General features: G+C 42.3%; 1 pseudogene; it reads right to left on the bottom strand.

The window, feature by feature from the left end:
• Positions 1-4271: 4271 nt before the first annotated feature.
• LOC126289664 (5S ribosomal RNA) lies at positions 4272-4389 on the bottom strand (annotated as a pseudogene).
• Between the last annotated feature and the right edge of the window lie 5581 nt (positions 4390-9970).

Genomic DNA, 9970 nt, shown 5'->3' with positions numbered 1-9970 from the left:
AGGGTACACCCTCGCACATCTGTCTTCATCCCCTGCAGCTAATAATAACCTTTAGCTGTGATCCTGCTGTCAAATAGTCTATGCATTGGCAAGAATTGCGAATTACTAAAATATACAGATATATCAAATAAATGATAAACGAATAATTTAATAAAAATGATTGTGTTAAAACGTCTGTAATTTATATAGAAGACAGAGAATTATGCTGAATTTTGCTTATCCAAGAAATAAACGGGAACTGATCTTTCAATATTTAATCAAAATACAGACCGAAATCACCCTTATCAAATACAGTATAATTTGTTTGCAGTGTTACGAGAATAGTAGCAAATCCCCGCACTAAACAGTCCTCAAAAATAGTAGAATAGTAAGTCCACTTCGCGATCACAGTAAACGAGAGATTCACCGGCTCAAAATATTTCAGAGTTGAACATGATTTTTCACAAATTAACATACGTGATACAAAGAGTAGTAATTCAGACTCTACCTATTCTCAGTTCCGTAAGTCGAGCGGCATATTTTAGAGTCCTATTCTAGAACACATTCAGACTCTCGGAATGTGAAGTCTCTTCAGATTCTAAGGTATGGTAGCAGCCATTCACCGCCGATAATCAATCATCCATACGACTGTATAACGCACGTTACCTGAGGCAGGTCTGCCTTCTTCAAGAGCTTGAGATAAAGTGTCCACCATCTTTGAGATGCAAGGTAACAGCTAAAATCTCGTAGCCATCGTTCATCGTCCAGAATCCAACAACCACACGACCGAATGAAGCACTGTATCATAGGCAGGTCTGCCTTCTTCAAGAACAAGCGTAAAAGTGTCGAGAATCGTTCCCTTGAGATCATCACCCGAAAAGCTCCAGTCCTCACTTGACTCCAGCAGTATTCCGTCACTTTCCAACTCTTACTGGCTGAAGGCTGTCCCCATCTAAATTACATAGTTCTCAGGTGCTAAATACATGATTTGTCTCATCGTGATCACTTCCAGGATAAAATAAATATTACAAAAATATTCAAATTAAGAAATTTCACAAACACTCAGTTACACTAAGATCATTTACAATAAACATAAGTAATATTTGGTTCATAAATAAATAAGAAAGCATTCTTGCGCAAGTGAGCTCATGTTGAATGACATGTTATCGTGAGTCTGTCTTAAACAATTATGAATGGCTTCTTGACAGAAACCTCTTTTTGTTACCTTTTCAATTGTGGTATCGGTTAAAACATACAAGCGACGACTTGAAAATTAACACAGTGTTTTAAGTGGCACTTGCAATCAACATTTAAATAAAATTACTGGCAAAATAATAAACTGTTCAGCAAATAAACACCCATGTAAGAAAAAGTATGATTTATCGATGCTGTATTCAAATGCTGTGTAAGTGCGCAAAATACAATGTTCTGACAGTAATTTTCAGAACGAATCCAATACAAAACACATCGTAAATCAGTCAATAAAATGATACAGACGAGTAGCTTTCAGTGATGATGGCTATAGTGTAATATTATCATCCGAGATACCGTTTGTCGAAATTGAATGAGGCATTTGAAACTTGTTAATTCAGAGGTTGATTGTGTAAATGTTTATTCAGTGCGAAATATTACTTCGGTAGTCATTGAATGAGTCTCATGTTTCCAAAATTGCAGATGTATTCAGGTTTACATTAATATTTGTTGTGAGCTATTGTCGAATCGTTCGCAGCTCGTGGTCGTGCGGTAGCGTTCTCGCTTCCCGCGCCAGGGATCCCGGGTTCGATTCCCAGCTGGGTCGGGGATTTTCTCTGCCTCGTGATGACTGGGTGTTGTGTGTTGTCCTTAGGTTAGTTAGGTTTAATTTGTTCTAAGTACTAGGGGACTGATGACCATAGATTTCAAGTCCCATAGTGCTCAGAGCCATTTGAACCATTTTTATTGTCGAATCACAAAGATCTGTAAATTAAATCATCTCTAAGAGTGACACTCCGCCATTATCTTCATCATTATCTGTTGCACAAACAGCGTGCGAGCGACGGCCGTCCAATTCCTCAGCGATGGGATTTATCCATTTCCGATTATGCTGTTTGTCTGTGCATATTGCTGTCAGGAAACTGTGAACGAGCCAGGCTGGCCGCATCGGTCCCTTTCTCCCGGGCCCGCTAGCGATCACCCATGCGGCGTATTCATCTCTCCTCAATACCAGCTCTAGGTGGCCGTATAACTCTCCCCCATACTCGTAACTTTACGTGCTTCAAGATGGCAATGCCAAAATACACCTGGGCTCTGCAACATTTACAACAAACTAAAGCGTTTGGTTCACTGTCATCGATCATCCTCTCAGATACGAGTTTCACCGCTTTCTAAAACTTGAAGAGCTCCTTTGTGGACTTTACTTCGGTAGTGATGAAGCAGAGCAAGCATACGAGAAGGTGAGGTCGTGCCTTCGTCGACGAAGTCGAACATTCTACAGTGACGGTATCAACAACAGGTCTCTTGTTATCATGAATGTTTTCGTCGCCAGGCTGACTATATTAAGAAATTAACGTGTAGATATAAAGCTTTACGAGCATCATCATAGAAAAAATTTGGAGGCATTACTTTTCAACATTCCGTTGTAATTCACTCTGCGACAATGTATTTCCTTCTTTCAGATATATTTAGAAACACTGCGTCTGTAAAATTTAAAATGAACAGAGCAGGAATCAACTGCTTAAAACCACAATCCAAAATGCTAGCAAGTTTTACTAGTCAATTCCCTTTAAAGCAAACCAAACCCTAAAATTACGGCTGGCTTAGCAAAACGTGACTCATCTGTATGGTGGTTCGGTGTGTTGTCGATGTCCCATCGATGTTTATCCTGATACGCTCTGTTACATATGTCTATGACAGCATTATTGATAACTCAACACGTATTGGCAGTTGGTTTAATGAAGTGGCTTCCGATATCAAATTAAGATAATGTCTGTCTGCGGTACGACGCCGTATCACTGTCCAGAAGACAGCAACTATACATTTTCCACCGATCAGTGTCATTTACAGAGACCGCTCAACTATATTTCTGGCCACTGAATGACCGACTGTTTGTCTTTTTACTCACAAGTAATACTCACAAATAACGTCTTTGATCCAATTCGCAATTCGCCCTCAATCTTTAACAAAAAGTTATACATGAATACTGTCTTTTATATATGTTATACTTTCTACAATCATCATATCATTTAAATATTTAAAAACCAATTCAAAACGTGTCATTGAAAAGTGAAAAAAATTAGAATTTTGCACAAACAATACAACCACTGAAATAGTTTTGCAGACCTCTAAGTGGCACAGCTTGTTAGTTTATAGCACATAGGGACACATATTTAAAGCTTCAAAGTAAATTATATAGGGCAATTCAGCTGCCCCAAACAACGGGTGATAAGCAAACAAAAACCCCTTCAAAAACTGCCCTTATAATTTTCACATTCGCTCGTTTGTTAAGCACAGACTGATTGTAAAACAGTAAAAAAATATGTTGAAGGTCAATTTTATATGTTTTTCTTGAATAATTCGAAAACTGCATCCTATAATGAGAACGATTCCCAATACAAAATCTAACTGCATCAAATATGCCACAAAAAGGCCTTGTTCATTTTTTTCTGTAGATCTATTATTTTGACTGTAACGAACAAGAGAATATGAAATTCTTACACTTGGTATTTAAAGGTGCTGCGGGTTGCATAAAACTCATTGGCAAGGGCATCTCACTGACCCTATATAATAAACTGAGATCAAACAGAAAGAAAAATAAATTGTATGCATTCCCCACTCCTGTAGTAATAGTAACCTTCATTCCTTGCATTGGAAACTCTTACACCTTTCATATTTCATAACTTTCTGAAGTAGAGAGCACAAAAACTTCCTAATCCAATAATGAGGTAAGTGCTATATATAGTTCGTTTTCTGAAGCTGCCCCTGTGTCCGACAGTTCACTTCGATATTAATTCATTCCCCTGTCATCCTATTTTATAGTTTCACACTCTGGTCTGTTCCACTCCATCACATTCAAAAGTTGTAATGTAATAAAAAACTGAAGTAAACTAAACTCGCCCGAACAGGCCACGAAGACCCAACGGTACCGACGGCCGCTTTGTCATCCTCAGCCCACAGGCGTCTCTGGATGCGGATATGGAGGGGCACGTGGTCAGCACACCGCTCTCCCGGCCGTACGTCAGTTTGCGGGACCGGAGCCGCTACTTCACAATCAAGTAGCTCCTCAGGTTGCCTCATAAGGGCTGAGTGCACCCCGCGTGCAGCAGCGCTCAGCAGACCGGATGGTCACCCATCCAACTGCTAGCCCAGCCCGACAGCGCTTAACTTCGGTGATCTGATGGGAACCGGTGTTACCACTGCGGTAAGACCATTGACACAATACGTGTAATACTTTCTCCATACTATCTTTCGGTAAAGTGAAGAATTTGAATGATGGACCGATGACATAATTTTGACTAAAAGTTCATCACACATGGCAGAATCTAGTATCGTAGAAAATGAGATATGGAATAGGACGTGCACTTCGAAGAAACCCTGATATTCAGCTGAAGTGATGTACGGAAACTTTTTAAGCAATATAACCAAACATGAACTGGAACCCCTAATCTTCCTAATAAGAGTGTATAGAAATCTGACCACTTCGGTCGGTGAGGGTAGTAAGGTAGCACAGAGAGTGTTAGACACATCGTAAGGGTTTTCTTGTTAATGATCGTTCCACTCATCACCGGATTATGTAGATCCTGTGCTAATGTCTCAGCTGTTAGGGACTTTTACAGGAAAGACGAATGTTGAAGTTCACACACCTAGAACTTAATTTTGATCTACAGGGTGATTTTAATCAAAGTTGAACTTTCAAAGCGATGTTGAAATAACACCATTGGTCACATAGACGTCAAATTGCACCGGAATGCTATCGGAGAAGGGGGAAAACGTATGGCGAAGAATAACATCAACAGATGGCGATCTATGTGTCAGAATACGTAAATGAAAAAGACCTGTCGCCGGTCGGAGTGGCCGTGTGGTTCTAGGCGCTACAGTCTGCAGCCGAGCGACCGTTACGGTCGCTGGTTCGAATCCTGCCTCGGGCATGGATGTGTGTGATGTCCTTAGGTTAGTTAGGTTTAATTAGTTCTAAGTTCTAGGCGACTGATGACCGCAGAAGTTAAGTCGCATAGTGATCAGAGCCATTTGAACCATTTTGTAAAGACCTGTCATGCGCACGACCCATTGAAGTTTGTACGAACACACCGGGTACACGGCTTTTCCTCCTTTCGCGTATGCGACTTTCGCCATGACTGTCTCAATACAGGATTGCGCTCTGCTTATTTAGCTGTATTACAAGAATAATGACTGTGCACACGTCTCTCTGCAGAAGTTCCGGACAATGAAGGGTTTGAAAACAGGCGTTGGTCCAATGACTGCAGTCGGTCTGGAGAAAATGATTCTCAAATTCGAAAAGACGGTTTCCTTTGGTGTGCAACCTGGTGGAGGGCGGAAATGGATTGATTTGACGTCAGTGGTAGCTGTGGCCACAGAAATGCTGGAGGAGACGAGTGGTGGCGTGCTTACATGTAGCGCACGGAGAATTGCCCGAACATTGGACATACCTGTGAGCATGTTGCGTAAAATTTTACGAAACATCATTTTGTGCTATCCATACAAAAGCACCCCTGTGCACGATTTGTTTCCTATTGACCATCCAGCAAGAGAGACCTTTGTTTTCGAATTTCTTGCTCGCATGTAAGTGGACAATGACTGGCCGTGGAAGATTTTGTGCACAGACGAGGCCCAGTTCCATACACAGAATTGCCGAATACTGGCAAAGAAAAAGCCGCAAGCAAATCAACCAGTACCACTTCATCCCGAAAAGGTCACTGTGTGGTGCGAGTTTACGTCATCATTTATCATACGGCTATATTTTTTCGAAGAGATAGGTACTTGCGGTCCTGTTACCTGTACCGTCACTGGTAAGCGCTGTGAGTTTCTTTTGCGCAACCACGTCATTCCAGCTCTCCAACAGCGTCGATGTGTGACTGAGATCGTTTTTACGCAAGATGGCGCACCTCCGCATATTGCAAATCCAATTAAGCAGCGGCTGAAGCGCCATTTCAGAAATGCTAGAATTATCAGCCGCCATTGCCCTACAGCCTGGCCGTCCAGATCACCTGATCTTAATGCGTGTGACTTGTAGCAGTAGGGCTACATGAAAGATGTTGTGTTCAGTGTTCCGGTTGCAAGCTTAACTGCATTGAAGGCGTGCATTGCGCAATACATTCTGAACGTATTCCCGGAAACACTTCGATCAGTTGCGGAACGCTCTATTTCTCGATTTCAAACTGTTGCACAAAACGCTAGACAGCATATTGAACATCTTTTGCGCCAGTAACACGGGACTGGAAATTTGTCGTAAGGGCTATGGGACCAAATTACTAAGGTCCTCGGTCCCTAGACTTACACACACCACTTATTCTAACTTAAACTAACTTACGCTATGGACAGCACATACACCCATTCCCGAGGGAGGACTCGAACCTCCGAGGCGCGAAGGAGGGATGGCGGAGGGTGAGGGGGTGGGGGGGGGGGGGTGGGGCAGCCACGCGAGCCGTGCCAAGACACCTCTGACCGCACGGCTACCCAGTGCGGCAGTCACATGGAAATTAATAATTCGATTCGATTTTCATTGATGCTTTTTATCTGGCCTCAGGACTATTAAAAACTGATTTTTCCCATCCGATGCGATATGATGGTGGATGGGCTTACGTAACTAACAATATCACACCTGTACACCCATGCACATTGGGTAGTACAGTTTGCTTAAGGTCAGACTTAATTAGGTATTGTTGTGTGATTCATTTGTAATTTGTAGTCGATCAATATTAAAATGTGATGCTTAGAGCGCCTCTATTGCTACATTTTGGTAACTATTTTCCTCCTGCCAGTCCGCAGCTCGAGATCGTGCGGCAGCGTTTTCGCTTCCCACGCCCGGATTCCCGGGTTCGATTCCCGGTGGGGTCGGGGATTTTCTCTGCCTCGTTATGACTGGGTGTTGTGTCCTTAGGTTAGTTAGGTTTAAGTAGTTCTAAATTCTAGGGGACTGATGACCATAGATGTTAAGTCCCATAGTGCTCAGAGCCATTTTTTTCTCCTGCCAGACGTTTTCCCACATTTTCGATAATATTCCGTTGCCATTTGACGCCATCCTGAGCAGTGTTGTTATTACTACAGCGCTTTGAAAGTTTAACTTCAAATATAGTCTCAAAGTATAACGTAGATGTTGAAAGCGATCGAAAATTTCCCGCGGTACTGCCATAAACAGTTTCATATCTCTTGTCAACAACTGATTAAAGTCTATTGCAAGAGCGAAATACCTGATATCACACACTTAACTAGTAAATAGTGGTTAAGTACATGTAAATGATGATATAAGATCAGGTAATTTATTAATTTGATCCGTTTCGGCTGAACTGTGTCGTCTTCAGATCTAAAACAAGCAGAGTAGTGTGAACCCTGGATTTACATTCAAAATCTTTTCTTAAATAATTTACTTTATTTATTAGCGATTCATCAAGAACATTAACACATTCAATCACGCTACGTGAGCGTGGAAGTAGTCGCCAGTGGGTAACTGATGAAAACAAATTTCTTTCAACAAATGCAAATTTTATTCCTAAAATCCCTTTCTCTTTTTTTAACAGATTTAAAAATTATAATCAGAAAGCACCCTCTAAGTATTAAGTTACAATTTATCCAGAGGCAGAAATAACTTTTTGCTGTTGTTGACCGTATGAGCTTTCGGGCGGAGAACCTTTCCGCTCCCTTTTAACACGGCCGTAGTCACGACCGCTCACAACAACCTCTGAAAGACTACACTGGTGCAAATCTTCTAATAAACTGCGATATCTGGCGAATACCTGATGCAGCACCCCCGACGCTCTCCCGAACCGTCCGCTGCCAGCCGCCTCAACCGTCTCACGGCGTCGCAGCTCACACCAGCCAGTCCGATGTCGTGGTTTAATTCCTGTTGCTCTCGTGTCGACCGCGATGCCACTACCCCTTTCCATATGGCGCGGCCCACTGGACTCACGTGGGAACTTCGCATACACTGACGCTCAAGGCGGACAAATCATCTTGTGTCTCAGTGCGCGACCGACCAACCGACCGATCCAACCGCCAATGACAGTTGCCCGAGCAACTTGAGCAGACTGGCGGCCTAACGCGCTGACTCAGATGCAGGAACTCAGCCCCGACCGGTGGACCACTAGCTGACTCCTGTTACTGGCGGAGTCGCAAGACTCTTATTTTCTTACTTTAAAGTTTGATCCAAACTACTCCAACGACAGGCAGACACTAACTGCCGCACAAATGCGAACGAGAGACAGACCAGCAACTGGTGACGTGAGACTGACCTAGCCTCACTCCGACTGACCAGCAGCCACTGGCGAGTTCATTGTTGTTGTTGTTGTTGTGGTCTTCAGTCCTGAGACTGGTTTGATGCAGCTCTCCATGCTACTCTATCCTGTGCAAGCTTCTTCATCTCCCAATACCTACTGCAACCTACATCCTTCTGAATCTGCTTAGTGTATTCATCTCTTGATAGCAGTCAAAGACTTTGAATGATGAGGACATTTACACAGCAATCTCAAATGGCTTCTTTAGCAGGGAGTGGGTTTCTGTCATCGAGGCATTTAACGATTGACAGAACGTTTTAATTGTTATTTTCAGAGACTTGGCAAATAAGCTTAAAAATACTGTCACGTGTTTGCTTCGCTGTGAAGCGTATGGTTGCACGGAATAAAAGTGACAATACATACCAAAATAATATGTAATTGGCTATTCGATCGTAGATACAATTATTTCAGCTAATTTTTTGTTGTTGAGAGAACTGCTCGCAAAGCTTATGGTTCCTTATGACCCCGTAGTTGGAAAAATTCACCCTCTTAAAAATACCATGGTGCATGATGTCTTACGTGGTGATAGACCAATACGCTTCAAAAACACTTCTTTCAAATTCGAATATAATGCTCATGTCCACACACTTCAAGTCGCGCATCACACTTCAAGCTGATGTTGACACATTAAATTTTTCTCTTACCGTCTCAACTTGTAAGTAATACCCCATCAGTTTGTTATGTAAAGACAGCTGCACTCTATCTTTCTTGCATTAGAAAGCAGTAAGGCATATTAAATGCTAACTCATATATGACATACCACTGCCATGTTTGGTACTAGGTATTTTACGCTATTGTTAATAATAGTCACTGACGTTAAATAAAATTTCCTACATAAATTTAATATCACGTTCTTCTAGTTCTTAGGCATCCGGCTATGCATTTATTCTGCAATACTTCACAATGCGACTTAACACAACATGTTTCGTTTTCACTTTCTGATTGTACTGTCTTGAAATGTTTAGCTGTTTCCCCACATTTTTGTTACTAAATGTACTTCCATCAAAAAAGGTTTGCATCACCCCGGTTCCCTGAACTCTTGAAGATAGACGTTGACTGTGGATATTGTAGCACAGACACAGTCTCTTTGACTGTTCAGAGATGTCACTAAACCCGCCCAAAGATTTAAAAAACCATGCATGAGCAGCGTCTATTCGACGTTCTGACAGTCGATCAGTTCAAGTCATCCCACCAGGAATGTCTGTCGTTCAGTCATGCCTGGACGGTCAATACCGCGGATCAGACCACCCAAGGGCTACTACTGCAGTTGATGGCCGCTACCTACGAATTGTGGCTCGGAGGAACCCTGACAACAACGCCACCATCTTGAATACAGCTTTTCGTGCAGCCACAGGACGTCGTCTTACGACCCAAAATGTGCGCAAAAGGCTGCATGAAGCGCAACTTCACTCCCGACGTCTATGGCGAGGTCCATATTTACACACAAACCACCATGCAACACGATACAGATTGGCCCAACAACATGTCGAATGGACCACTAAAGATTG

The sequence above is a fragment of the Schistocerca gregaria genome, chromosome 1, assembly GCF_023897955.1.
Source record: "Schistocerca gregaria isolate iqSchGreg1 chromosome 1, iqSchGreg1.2, whole genome shotgun sequence".
Classification (NCBI taxonomy): Eukaryota; Metazoa; Arthropoda; class Insecta; order Orthoptera; family Acrididae; genus Schistocerca; species Schistocerca gregaria.
This window is presented reverse-complemented; position numbering and strand designations above follow the sequence as displayed.